The sequence below is a fragment of the Oxyura jamaicensis genome, chromosome Z (assembly GCF_011077185.1).
Source record: "Oxyura jamaicensis isolate SHBP4307 breed ruddy duck chromosome Z, BPBGC_Ojam_1.0, whole genome shotgun sequence".
NCBI lineage: Eukaryota > Metazoa > Chordata > Aves > Anseriformes > Anatidae > Oxyura > Oxyura jamaicensis.
Genome location: NC_048926.1, coordinates 26,622,914 through 26,636,442, shown reverse-complemented (window position 1 = coordinate 26,636,442; position 13,529 = coordinate 26,622,914). Strand labels below are relative to the sequence as shown.

Sequence of the window (13,529 nt, the reverse complement as noted above, 5' to 3'; positions counted from 1 at the left end):
TTTGTGGTTTTGTTTGTTTTTGTTGTTTGTTATTGTTTTTGTTTTCCTGTTGGACCCCTCCCTCCCCCCATCAGTTCACTTGAAAGGCTGTTAGAAGACCTCACATTTTTGCTAGCTAAAAACCTTTAACTTCCAGCTTAATCCTATTAAACCAGGACAGCTGTGCTTCAGCTAAAATGAAATTTTGCATTCATAGTAACTATTGACAAAACTCCCACTGACCTCAGTAGGACACATATTGTTTGTGCAGACTTGCAGTATATTAATATTAATTTGCATATGTATGAAGCCAGAAATAAACATTTGAAATAAGACTGTACAATAGTACACCCAAAATGCATTTTAGAAATGTTAGTTGAATTTATATTATTGAAATTCCCCAGAGATGCACATCAAAGTCCCAGTGCCAGTCAGCTTTATTGCTCACTTGCTAGGAAGAATTATTATTCAGCACTCCAAATTCCTTACTTTTAAGACCATTATATAAATCGACAACACATAAAATATCAGTCCTTTCCAAAACATTTATTACCTCCTCTTATAAAAGAGAGCTATAAACAAAAAGAATGAGAGTTGCATTCTAAAGACTGATTTAAAACGGTGAATAAATCACTCTTTGCTTTCATTTTTAATTGTTGAACACGAGGGATATGCTTTTCCAAGTCAATGCACTTTTTTGTGCTTAGATCTAAGCGTTTTGTACAATTAACAATCCAAACAAATATAAAACAGATCTTGAGCCTGAGAGATGCTGAATACTTTCACCTCTCCCTCCCCATAATTTGCTGAGATCTCATATATTTTACATGATTGTGTCTTTGTTTCTAAAAAATTGGTAAATTTTTGCCTTGCCTTAGTGAGCAGCTGGCTCCTTGTCCTTTTTGTGGAGAGCTCTTTACCTTGACCATTCTTGTTGGTCACACAAGGCAATGGGAGATTGTGTCTCCAGACAGAATTGCCTAGATTTCAGGTGGCCTTTATAATGCTGTGACTTTAATCCTTTTAAAGAGGCCAGTACACTTTGTTGCTCCGAAAACATACTGAAGAAACAGCTCTGACAGGTGAAGCCCTCTATGTGTAGCAATACTTGTACTTTTTCACAGTCACAGAAGCAGCACTGTGAAGGCAGTGCTGTGAAAATCCCCTGTTACTGAAAGAGACGGCTGCTGGGATAGGTCTTCAGAGCCAGGTAATCAGCTGCATGAATGCTCTCTGCCACCCACGTTGGAGGAGCTGGAGTCCACCCAACCCTGCTGGAACTTGAACGTGTGCTCACCTGCATGTGTGCATGTGGACACAATTTGTATCTTGTTGTGATACAGCCAACACATGGTGAATGCCATCGGTTCTCAGACAGTTCAGGTTTTGATGAGATGTCCTCTAATATGTCATGTTTGGCAAGAGGCAAGAAGTAGGCTGCTTGCTATCCTGCAACATGTATTTGTTGCACTCTGTGACTATACAGTGAAGCCAGGACAGCTAGCTGAGATCAAGACATAGTCACTGCAGACATCAAAGACTGGGCACAGTAAGGCTCATTTTAGTTGGCAGGTGTGAGTTTCATACTTCAGAATACTTCACAACTGAATCAGTGAAGAAAATCGTTCATTGCTCCCTTGCAAAGTATACCTTTCCACAGAGAAGAAAAATCTTTATACTGCATTTCTTAATAGGAGCAGTACTCTAACAACCATTAAAATAGGTATTTCAATCCTTAATTTTTTATTTGCGGTATTCACAGACCACAGGAGTTCACTTTTATTCTCAATACATTTTCTATGCCTGTGGTTAAATTTATATCCAGCAACAATATTTTCCCGTTTCCTCTTTAGAGCATTGTAAAAACACCATGCTTGTCCATTTTGGGTTCTGTGTAAATGAGATCTATGCATATGAGAAAGACCTGTTTTCAATAGCAAGTGTCTGTCATAAAGAAATCAAAATACCATCATCCATACTATTCCTTCTGTCAATCATTACCATGACTCTACATATACTAGTGCAGTTGTCTCCTCCAGAAAACCAGCTCTCTGAAGTCAGGTATTTACTGTTGCGGGGTTCTTTATGGTGTGTCTGGTCCACCTGGAATTAACATTAAATCAAATGAACACTTTAAAAGAGATTTTGGGCCCAGCAGTGCTGATGGTGATATTCAGGAAAATACATAAATAAATAAAATCACAAACATTATTTTTCTGTGTCCATACTCCACTCTTTCCTATCTAAGCTGAGCTTAGGCTTTATGTCCCAGGCACTACCATCTCAATGCTAAATTTGGCAAGTACGCAATTTAGGTATTAAAAAAAAAAAAAAAAAAAAAAAAAAAAAAAAAAGACTTGAAAATTGTGCCTTTCTAGCATTAGGCTGAAAGCCTCTAGTGAAAATCCCTAGCAAAGTGGGTGGAGCGAAGCAAGCCTTTTCACAGCCGATGAGCTACCTCCTGGAGAACATCCGGAGAAGCTCTGCACAGACAACTGCCAGGGTGGGAGCAGGCTGCCTGCTCTGCAGCGACAAAGCGCGCTGACGTTCAGCACGGAGGAAGCGGGTCTCTCTAATTAAGAGGCCCTGGCATAGGTTCAGATGTTGTCATGCCTGTGACTTGATAGGTTTAGAGGAAATATATATCTGAAAGGAAGATCTGTCCAGAATGATTGAGTTATACTGCAGTTAAAAGCAGAACAGATGTATAAGCAGAAGTGATGGTGTCACTGAGAATCAGTTACATATCCTATGGGAAAACCTTCATTTGTTGAATAAGGACAATATGCTACACTGAACACATATCCTCCTATAAATGTAATCCATTTTTCCTGCTCTGAAAGCATGTGTGACAGCTGCTCTGTCCAGAAGCAAAACGACATTTTATATCAAAAGCATTATTGATTTTTTTCCTTAACCAATTTTGATAAACAATAAAAGAAAATATTAATCTGCGATAGAAATCTATAGAAATTGTCCATCAGCCTTGGAATTGGAAATGTTTTGGAGTTTTCTGCAAACTCCTTGCATTTTCACACTTTTCTGCATTTCCTGGTTCTGCCAGAAAAAAAGGCTTCATATGTGGTTTCTCCAGACACATGGTGAAAAAATCCCAAGAAAAACTTGCTCACGAAAAAAAAACATGGACAAAAGAGGTGTGGTTGGTTGATTTCAGACATGCATCCCTGATAAAAATGAACCACAACAAGATGCATGTAGTTGAGCTTATAAGCCAGCATCCTGGCTGAAGTACCCGAGTGTACTGGGTCTGGCTGGGATGTTACCTTTCCCTGCAGCAGCCCATACAGTGCTGCGCTCTGCACTTGTAGCTAGAACAGCAGTGGGATCACACCGGTGTTGTGTCTGCTGCTGAGCAGTGCTGGCACAGCATCAGGACTCTCTCTGACCCTCCTAGGGGGTGGGCAAAAAGTGAGAAAGAAACATCACCAGGGCAGCTGACCTAAACCAACCAAAGGGATATTCCATACCATGTGGTGTCACACTCAGCAATAAAAGGTGGAAAAAGGAAGAAGAGGGGAGGGGTGGGCTCTCATTGTGAAAACGTCTGTCCTCCTCCCCAACACCGGCTACGTGCGTTGAGGCCCTGCTTCAAGGCCGTGGTCAAGCATCGCTCATTTGTGGGAAGTAGAGAGTAATTTCTTTCCTCTGCACTTCCACATAGCCTTTACTTGTTTTGTTTAGTTACTCCCTTTTCCCCCTCCCTCTTCCCCTTTCCCTTTTTTCCCTTTAGTTTAATTGTTTAATTAACAATAATATTTCCTTAATAACATATATATATATGTATTTTTTCTCTTTAACTAAATCATCCTTATCTCAACCCGTGAGTTGTTCTTTCCTTTACTTCTTCCCCTCCTCATCTGAGGAGGGGGAGTGAGAGAGCGGTCCTGGTGTTCAACTGCCTAGCACGGTAAAACCATCACACCGAGTACTCCCAGTGCTTGCTGGTGTGCTGCACCTTCGCTTCAGTACTTGAAAGCTACTTAAAAACAGGTGAACAACAGTTTCACATGAAGCCTGTAATCTGCTCCCTGTAAGTCTCTCCTCCCACCCCATTCTCCTTGCCTTTGCCTAGGATTGAGGAAGAGCTCTGCTCCATCCTCTGGAGACTTCCTTTTCTCCCTCCCTGTTCTCCAGGGAATGGTAGTCCCAGGCCATCTGATGGGAAGTAATGGGCCATCGCTCTGATCCTCTCCTCTTTGGACCCTGCTCCCTGAACTCAGGCAGCCTCTGTATCTCATAAGCCTCACTTTATGTCTCCATAATTAACATATGGTCCAGGACTTATCATGTCCAGCTGGGAAGATAAACCACACCACAGACAGGGCACAGGTGACTCTTAAAATAAAAATAAATAAATAAATAAATGATACCACGTTAGCTTCTCAGCGAATTCCTACATGCGTGCTGTGGGTTCCTGCTACTAGTTGCTGAAAGGTATGTCATCAGGGTATCTCAGCTGTCAGCTTAATTCTCTTCAGATAAATTGTGAATGCTTGTGAAATAGTTCCCATGTCCTGTGGCAGAGAGTCAGAGAATGAATACTGTGAAGAAGTCCAATTTTTCTGTTCCTTTTGGAGCAAAGCCAAGACTATTGAAAACATTATTTATTTTTTCTTTAAAGGAGATGTTGTTCACCGGATCAGAGAAAATTACTTAAGAGTAGTGAATTGAGAGACCAAAGTCCATGATCCATAAAAATTGTATTGATACAAAATGGAACACCTCTTGCAGGTGCAACAGCAAGAACCCCAGTACTAAATACATTATAGCCCAGTAATCAAGCCACTTGTGTGTATTGTGGGAGAAATGACATGAGAAAATTCATTTCTCTTACAGATACCTTGTCTGTCAACAGTGGAATGTAACCTCTCACAAAGTTTTCATCTCAACAAAACATACTTTATATATATATATATATATATATATATATATATATATATATATATATATATAAATCTTTTTATAGGGAAATTCCCAACCAGCTCAATTTCTAATTTTATCTCCTGGGAATCCATTTACCAGGTGCATACAAGAACTGGGAACATTTCCTTTTTGGCCAGCTACCCTTACTTGTGCTGGCTGCAAGCCACGCAGGTGAGCTTCAGCTTTTGTTATCTAAGCTATGAAACACTTCAGAAAAAGAAAGATACAGAATGATCTCCCTCCCATCAGTAAGCTAGAGTCAGAAGTTTCAGCTGTTGGTATCAGCAGGCACAATTTAATGGCGTTTTTGAGACTTTTACATTTATAGACTTTATTTAGTTACTAAAATCTTTGCTGAAGTGTAGCATTGCAGCAGCAGTTATATTTGTCATAATGACACTTCTCCATCTGGTGAGAAATATTCTTTTGTCTGATAACACACACATTTTATCTATTTATTGATCAAAAAATGATATTCTTAATGCAAATGAGGAATTAAGTATACTCACTGTTCAAGTGTGCCATAAAAAAATCCGATCTTTTCCTTATTAAAACAGTTTAAATGTGCTGTAGGATGCTTCCAAAAACTCTAGAAATAGATTTCTAAAATCATCACATTTCTTATCCTTTCTTTCAGAGTTTCAGAGATAAAAAGCCCCCTTTGTCACCAATGTTTTTGTCAATATAAATCTGAATATTGAGCATTTCTGAGAAATTGATCCCTTTGTCAGGGATCTCCAGGTGATAAATACAGCAGGAATGTGCTGTGCACTTTATAGGCTCCAAGGTAACTTCATTGTTCTGGTCAGTGGATGGATGACCAAATGCTCTTTGCAAATAACAAGTACCAAGACCTAGCATGGTGGATTCACATTGCAGTGATGGTGTCCCTGTTTCAAGTAGGTAGTTTGCATACATTACATAACAGAATAGAAATATTTTGTATGATGAATATTGCTGGAGCCATTTTGACCTTTTTCTTGCACAGAAGAACCAATAATGGAATTTTTTCATCTTGACTGCAGTTTTAGAGATTAAGATGGGGCAAGAGAACTCCTGCAATTCCTGAAAAATCTAGCAAAAGTGCCCTTATGTCACGTCCTGATTGTGGGACAATGAATATTCTACATGCATTAAATGCAACAGAACAGAACATGCCATGTTGTGCCACTGCATCTGGCCCAACCTTCTGATAACAATGTGAATGTGAATGATTTGTATTTGCTATTTGAGATACAGTCTTCAGAAAAACATCACACAATTGCCTCCTTGTGAAATTATTTACAAAATCTGATCTCCTTATTCTTGCCTTTGAATAGCCCTGAAGCAGAGGAACTCTTACATGACATAGGAAAGTCACACCATCTATCGTGGGTATGCACTATTAACTGCCTCTTTTCTGCAAGTTCTGCTAATATCTTGACACCAGCCATTCTTTGATCTGGATTGTTTTCACTAATTAAAGAAACAGAAACTCTGGGAGGACTGGCTTCAGCTTCCATTGTTTACCCTCTCTCTAGAGGTTTCTGACTTTTTCAGTTTTTATGGCAATCTACCCTGTGTTGTCAGCATAGGAAATTTAACCCAGCAGTCACACCTATACTTCTGTAATACCCAAATCTGTGCTCTGTACAACAATTAACTGGTTTCCAAATAAATCTCTCAGCCTTGCCTGACTCACTTCCTCAATATCTTTGTTGCCATAATTTTCAGTGGTAGACAACTCATCTTCTCTCAATGTGTGAAGGCAGAAATAGAGGGTCAGCTGTAGAAGTCAATTGGCTGTTCTAACTTGGCAGATAAATTTAAACCCAGTGATGAATGAAATGTGCAACTGAAAGATGTACATGATGGAGCTTCAGTTCCACTCTGAAGGCTATAGAGCCTGAGACTGATTCATATGTTCACTGGTATGGCCTGTCCCCACTGTAAAAATATTCTACTGAAACTTGTGAGGAGATGTGTTTCTGCTGGATTGGTTGTTTTCCTTTCCATCTTCAGTAGCACTAGATTTTCTGTGTTAAGTTTTGTCACCAGCAAAATGGTTTTACATGAGAAACGCCTTTCTCATCAACAATGATGTGTAATACTCTTCAAAACTCAGTTCCTAGTTTACCACAGAGATACTCCTTGCTCAGAACTTTTTGCTGACTTCTGTGTGATATCACAGATGCTACCAGCCTTGTTTTGAAATCAGTCATTGTCATCACCTCCAGATTAACAGACAAATTAAATCTAATGGACACAAACAGTTCTTGGCGTACGTTCTTTATGCAGCATGCTCAAAATCTGGATCATCAGTCCTATAACCTCTTTTACCTGTTCTGTCACTTCAGGTTTAGTTGAATCAGTAAGAGTTTTGGCAATGCTAATATCTCCGCTGAAATTGGAGGGGATTCTGTTATCTACCATATTACTTAAGCAATTCCCACTTGTGCTTCTGCACACAGCATACAGCACCAACCAGGCCTCCACACCATTTCTTTTCCATTTTAATTCAAATCAAAGAGGTACTCCATCTCATACACATAATGCCCTTGCAGCCATTCTCACAGATTGTGTCATAGTTTCTCCCTTGTCAGAGATACGGCAGCTTTCCATTTTTGACACAATATCATTCATGGCTTTTTGCAGTGAACTTCCCAAGGTCTTTCTGCTGATATTGAATGAGGTTTTTAGGCCCACACAGAATAGGAAGATGCAGGTCAAGGCAGTCAGAAGGATATGCTTGACTTCCCTTCATGAAGTGACACTAATTGTAGGAATGGTGCACATCTTCCCTGACTGCTTTGGAGGGTGTTGACTACCTCTGTCCTTTTCCATTTCCTTCAGTAGACATGACGCTTCTGATTCAAAACTAAATCTAATCTAAAAGCTTGTATGACAGGACTTACAGAAATCTATCAGTGCCATGTAAATAGGAGCAGCACTGACAGATGTAGACACAAAACTGATGTGACGGCATTCAGTTTTTATTCCAGTAACCCTCTCAAAAACTAAGTCATGCAAAAAGACTACCATAGTTGAAAAGACGATTAAATAATACCAATAGGCCTATCTAAGTCAGATTTCACCAGTAGCCACCTCTCTCAGGGACTTTGCTTTCTGGTTTCATAAAAAGCAACTTCACATATGACACAGATAGGTATTGATTTACATAGTGGTGGGCCTTGCTACCTGGCCAATAACTCGTGTTAGTGACCAGTGTGATCTTTCTAGGGGCCCAGTTCAGTTTGAGACAGTCTGTAATGTAAAACAGTCCAATTCTACTTAAGACACCAAATTAACACAGAGATTCTCCCTTTGATTTCAGAGGAACTCCTTATGTACTTTAAGTCCTAAATTCAAACAGTGTCTAAAACTGGGCATACTAGATCCCATCAAAGATTATGAAATGATGGGACAGATGTTTTGAAAATATAACAGGTGTATGTATTTAATATGAAGATTTTTAGCATGTGAAAAACTGACATTGTGAGCGTTGAATATGGATTGCAAACCTAGGGGTGAAAAATGACTAAATAAAAACTGTGGTCTGATTATTTTTTTTCTGATTTCTTAATCTATTTTTCTATTTTTTCCCATCTAACTTTCCATTCAAAATAAAATTTACTGGATGATATTAGCCACATTCATTTTCAAGATGAGCAAGTTCATTTAGAAACAAACCTAAAAGACTAAGCCTTAACCTTCTCCTTGAAATAAGTTTTAAGAAACCCCTGACATGACCAGGGACCAAAAGAGATCCAGACAGTGCAAGAATCCTGCAGTCAGCTGAAAATGAGTCTCTACTGGTAGGAATAGACAGTAAACACTGGAGTTTTTGTTTAGTAGTTAACCACATACTGAGGACACTGTTTCAGAAACTAACCCCTTCGAAATCTCCACTTCCCCATGATGTAAGTGAGCTTTTGTCGTGCCTGCCCCTGCATGAAATCTTTCAGTAATCCCACCTGATCTTAAAGTCTTTCCCATCATTTTACTTCATTATTATTATTATTATTATTATTAAAGATAGAACTAAAGATTAGATCAATGCAGCCAGTGACAACCAGTCACTCTGCTGCTCTGATGCCTTTAGAAATTGCAAAAAAATGTGTTTCCGGTGCTAAAAAAAGAAACCCTAAACAAGTAAAAATCTCTCTGCCAGAGCATCTGTCCTAGTCCATGACTTATATCTCTTCCATGCAGTCAGTTTTTCTAAACAATGACCCAAGTGTCCTTGTTTTATAGGAACTCTCTTGTCAGGAACTCCCTCCTGCAAATCCAGACATGTAGAAGTTCAGCACAGGAAGTCAGTCTGTCGTGGCTCCAGGCACTGTTAATCACTTTAAAATGATCATTAAAAAGCAGCAGCAGCAAAAGGATGCAGCTCTGGTGAGGTCAGATAACAAAAATGCCTTTTTTTTTTTTTTTTTTTGGTGGTGGTGGTAGTGGTAAGACAAAAACACATTCTGTAGACTGAGTTTTAAGACACTATTTAACATATTAGAGTTTAGTACAGGAAGAGAAAAATATAGTACTGGGCTGACAGTTTCTACTTCCCATGGCCCCCCTTTCCCAATATACAGACCCACACTCCCTTTGTCTTTGCACAATCACAGAGACATTGCTGTACCCAGTGCAGGCTCAGGTCTGATACCGAGCAGTCCTAGGCTTCCCAGCTCCAAAACCTGCCATGTTTAAAATGCTACACATAAACTCTGCAGTTACTGGGAACTGTGCTCAAGAAGTTTTTAAAGCCTTTGTCTTGTTAAAGCCTTTGAGTTTTAGACTCCTTTAAAATTTGGGTCCAGTTAAAATCTTGTGATAATGCACAGTTTTGGTAATCTACTGGTGTGCTGTACCTATGCTTTGTAATCATTAATTATGCCAGACCATAATGCTGGTATCATTTCTACCATTAACTAATGCTGACTTAAATGTTATTGACCCTATTGTTATGAGAAACAAGCAGCGCAATGTATTTCTTCTCCTTTCTGAACTTTTACTATACGCTACCATATGGTTTCTGTACCAGGAGCACTCTGCCATCTGGAGTGTTGAGCCTAATGCCCTGAGGAAGACATTGACATAAACCAATTTATATTAAGACTCAGATCGTAGACATATGGTATCAGCATGGCCATACAGCTGGCCCCAGCAAATGAGGATGGATTACCAAGTCCCTGATAGCTCTGTCGCTTACCGGCTCCATCACATAGCCAAAAAAGTCCTGGTCACCCATCTTGAAGCCACACAGCATGTCCTGGGAGCACTGCCTCAGCCAGGTAAGGATGGTCTTGACCAAGGTGTCAGAGTCAAACCAGTGGCTAACAGCCCTTTTTCCTTTCATATCCCCTCTCTTTCTTTGAATAACCCAGTTTAACTCTAGAGTCTCAGCCCCAGTTACACTCCTGCTCTTCCCCTCCCAGGTCTTGATCCTCCACTGTTTCTCCAGGGAATGAGCCCTGCATCCATCACTTCTTTCCCTCTGCTGCCAGAAAAATAACCTGTGCTCCAACAAGGAGAGGATGAATATAGATGAAATGTTTTCACCCTGGAGAAATGCAGAACCTTTGCCTCCAGACTATTTTTGACAGTGTCCAGGATGTAAATGCTGCCTGTCACCACTACGGAAACAACATCAGTAACCTCTGGTGGCACCTTCAGCCCATGCTGCCTGGAACAGCACTTCCAGAGGATGCCCTGTGTCCCAGCTCCCTCCTCGTCTGGACACTGCCCCTGCCTGTACAGGCAATGCTCACAGACTGGCAGCACAGCCATGCCAGACAGCACAAGTCTGAAGGCATGTCTGGGACACAACAGGGAAACTTTCAAACACAAACACGTGTATTTTAAGAAAAGCTGAAAAAAAAAAAAACTAATCGCTGATGACCTTTACAAAACGAACAACAAATATTTGCTTATTAGCCTGCACTTAACTTTACAACTCGGTCTTGCACTCTTTTTTCACTTCTTTTTTTTGCTCCTTGCTTCATTGCAAAGCATTGAGCCGGGCTCCTTGGCAACTCACAGCTGTAGTTACTAAGAAACCATCCAAGAAAATAGATTAGTCTCCAGTAACCTGTTTCTTTGTTAGAGATGTTTAGTTTGCATAAAGGCAATGGCTGCATACAAAGGGATTTATTGAATTTGGATGAACAAGCAAATCACACAGCATTATTTTTCCTTCCAATTGCATTCTTTACTGTCACAAAGCTTCACACAAACTTTTGAGTTCTTCCTCAGGGAACAGGGCTTATTTATTCAAAGTTATGCAATCTAACCAGGGCCAAACTAGAGGCCACGAGCTCTCAGGCTGCTTTCTAGCTCCCCAGTGTATGAGGGTTATGTGTGCCCTGCCACTGCTTTCCAGCCACACTCTCCTGTCAGCCCCTGGCCTCCCCAGACTTGACACAAGCTGCTGACCGACCTGAGCCCAAACTAGCACTGGTGCTGTACAGGGGTCAGTGTTCAGGGCTTGGTTCTTCCCAACTTACACTGTGCACGGTGTCCTTCCTGCTCCTGGGCCCTGCTGCAATGCAGGTCACCACCAAGCATCTCTGCTGGCTGCAGCAGCCAGAGAAGTGCTGGAGCCTTTTTCAAATCCTCTACCTTCAGGCAGGAACAAATGCCCTATCAGCCACTTACACCAGGCAGAGGAGACTGACTGTATCTCTTTATTTTTCCTTAGGACCCAGTGCCTCCAGTGATCTTGCTCTAGAGCTCCTTTTCCTGCACCCATGTGGAATGGCACGAGAAAGAAGATAGAAGAGCAGCAGAAGAGCCTTGTCAGTTGGTGAGTATTTGATATTCCCTCAAATGTCATTCAGATACCAAAAATAAACAGGAAGGAACGTGCTGTTCAAGGGTTGCAGCAACTTTGCAACCTTCTATGCATATACTTCTGGAGATCCACAGACCACTTCTAAAAGGCCCACAGAGCTAAGCAATAACAGCAAAACCTATCATATTATGCTTAAATTCACAATTACCTCTCCACTGGCAAAATGTTCAGGGACGTGAAGATCAAAAATGGGTTGACAGTCAGAAACCCACAGGCTGTCTTTTACAGTCATTCAGATCTGAATGAAGTGATGAAGAACTCAGTCCATTGATGAACTAACCTAATAAATCCTGTCGTATATTGGTTTGCTAATTTTAAAAAGTAAGTTTTTAGATGATAAAGGGAAAAAAGTTTCCAACAATAAAATCTACTGGTGATTAATATACTGACTAGATCTAAAATGAAAATTGCAGAACCTTCCTATTCTGGGTGAATTTAAGTTGCAGGGGTTGTTGTTGTATTGCAGCTGAAAGCACACTATGGTATAAAAACAACACATTCTTCAGTGAACAGCAAAAGGAACAAAAGACATGTTTCCTCCAGATTTGTCTGCTCTTCTACTTTACAAATGTAGTAACCTTGATTACTCTGTTCTTTCACATCACTAATATGCCATGACCAGTAATTTACATGCATGGAGACTGGCTTGCTGCTACCAAACAGACTGTCAGACAACTGAGTTATACCTGCCTTATTCTCTGCAGCAATCATTCAGATCTATTTTCTCTCTCCAGATATTGATTTATTTATTTTTTTTAAAAAAGGGGAGGGGAGATGGAGAGGGTGGAAAGGGAGAGATGACATATTTCATGTTAAGACTTCTATATCTCCTTCAAATTCAGTTGAATTTGGTCAGCAGGTTGCAGTTACCAGGGTAGAGGGAACTGATATACAATTAGAGATACAGTCTGATATCACAGAATCCTCAGTTCCTTAGGAAACATGGCTAAAAGTTGATATACAAGCATTATGGTTACTGAAAAGATTAATAATAATAATAATAATAATAATAAATTGGGCAAACCACAACTAAAGCTTAAGGGAAAAATGATAAACCTGTATGTACTGATACTATAAAATATTTATAGCCATTCTGATGTAGGCACCTCTACAAAGAGTTTACAGGAAAGGGTCTGCCACCTGTTTCAGGTATTCTGAGTCAGAAGGATAGCTGTGTTTGGAAGTTTCATGGAGAGAACTGTTCATTTACCTTCTGTAAAAACTGGTGAGAGGCACATATTCTCCCAGTGTGTTTTTTAAGTTTGGGTTTTTATCACTCTAGCAAACAATGCTAGATTCTTGCTACCAGCATAAGATCACGATGTCAACATACTACAGATACTCAGGTGCTAACATGGGAATTAAATTCACAGCTATCTCACCATAAATTAGACTGCTACTATATAAACTCCTCACCAATGACATTCAACAAAACATGGTGCCATCAATCTCTCTTCTCCATTCTGTTCCTCTCCCCAGGAGATCCCTAATTGGGGATGTCTGTGTTATACTACCTTATGTTACAGTCTCTGGAGCCTGATGCAACTTTTTCTACGTACTACAAAATCCAGCTGATAATCAGTCTGAGGTCATTTTCTTAATTCACCACTGATTAATGAGCAATCCAGCTGTTGCTAAATTTCCCCAGTAGAGCACTTTGTTAGGTCAAGGAGAGGGAAAAAAATGAAAAAGGAAAAGGAAAAGGAAACGGAAAAGGAAAGGGAAAAGGGAAAGGGAAAGGGAAAGGGAAAGGGAAAGGGAAAGGGAAAGGGAAAGG

The 13,529-nt window shown here is 40.1% G+C and overlaps 1 long non-coding RNA gene across 1 annotated transcript; it reads left to right on the top strand.

Moving 5' to 3' along the window:
- The first annotated feature begins 11,306 nt into the window (after window positions 1-11,306).
- On the top strand, window positions 11,307-13,450 carry LOC118155739. The gene is made up of 3 exons (XR_004745993.1): window positions 11,307-11,492; window positions 11,600-11,704; window positions 13,232-13,450. It is a non-coding gene; the product is annotated as an uncharacterized LOC118155739 (long non-coding RNA).
- Window positions 13,451-13,529: the final 79 nt, after the last annotated feature.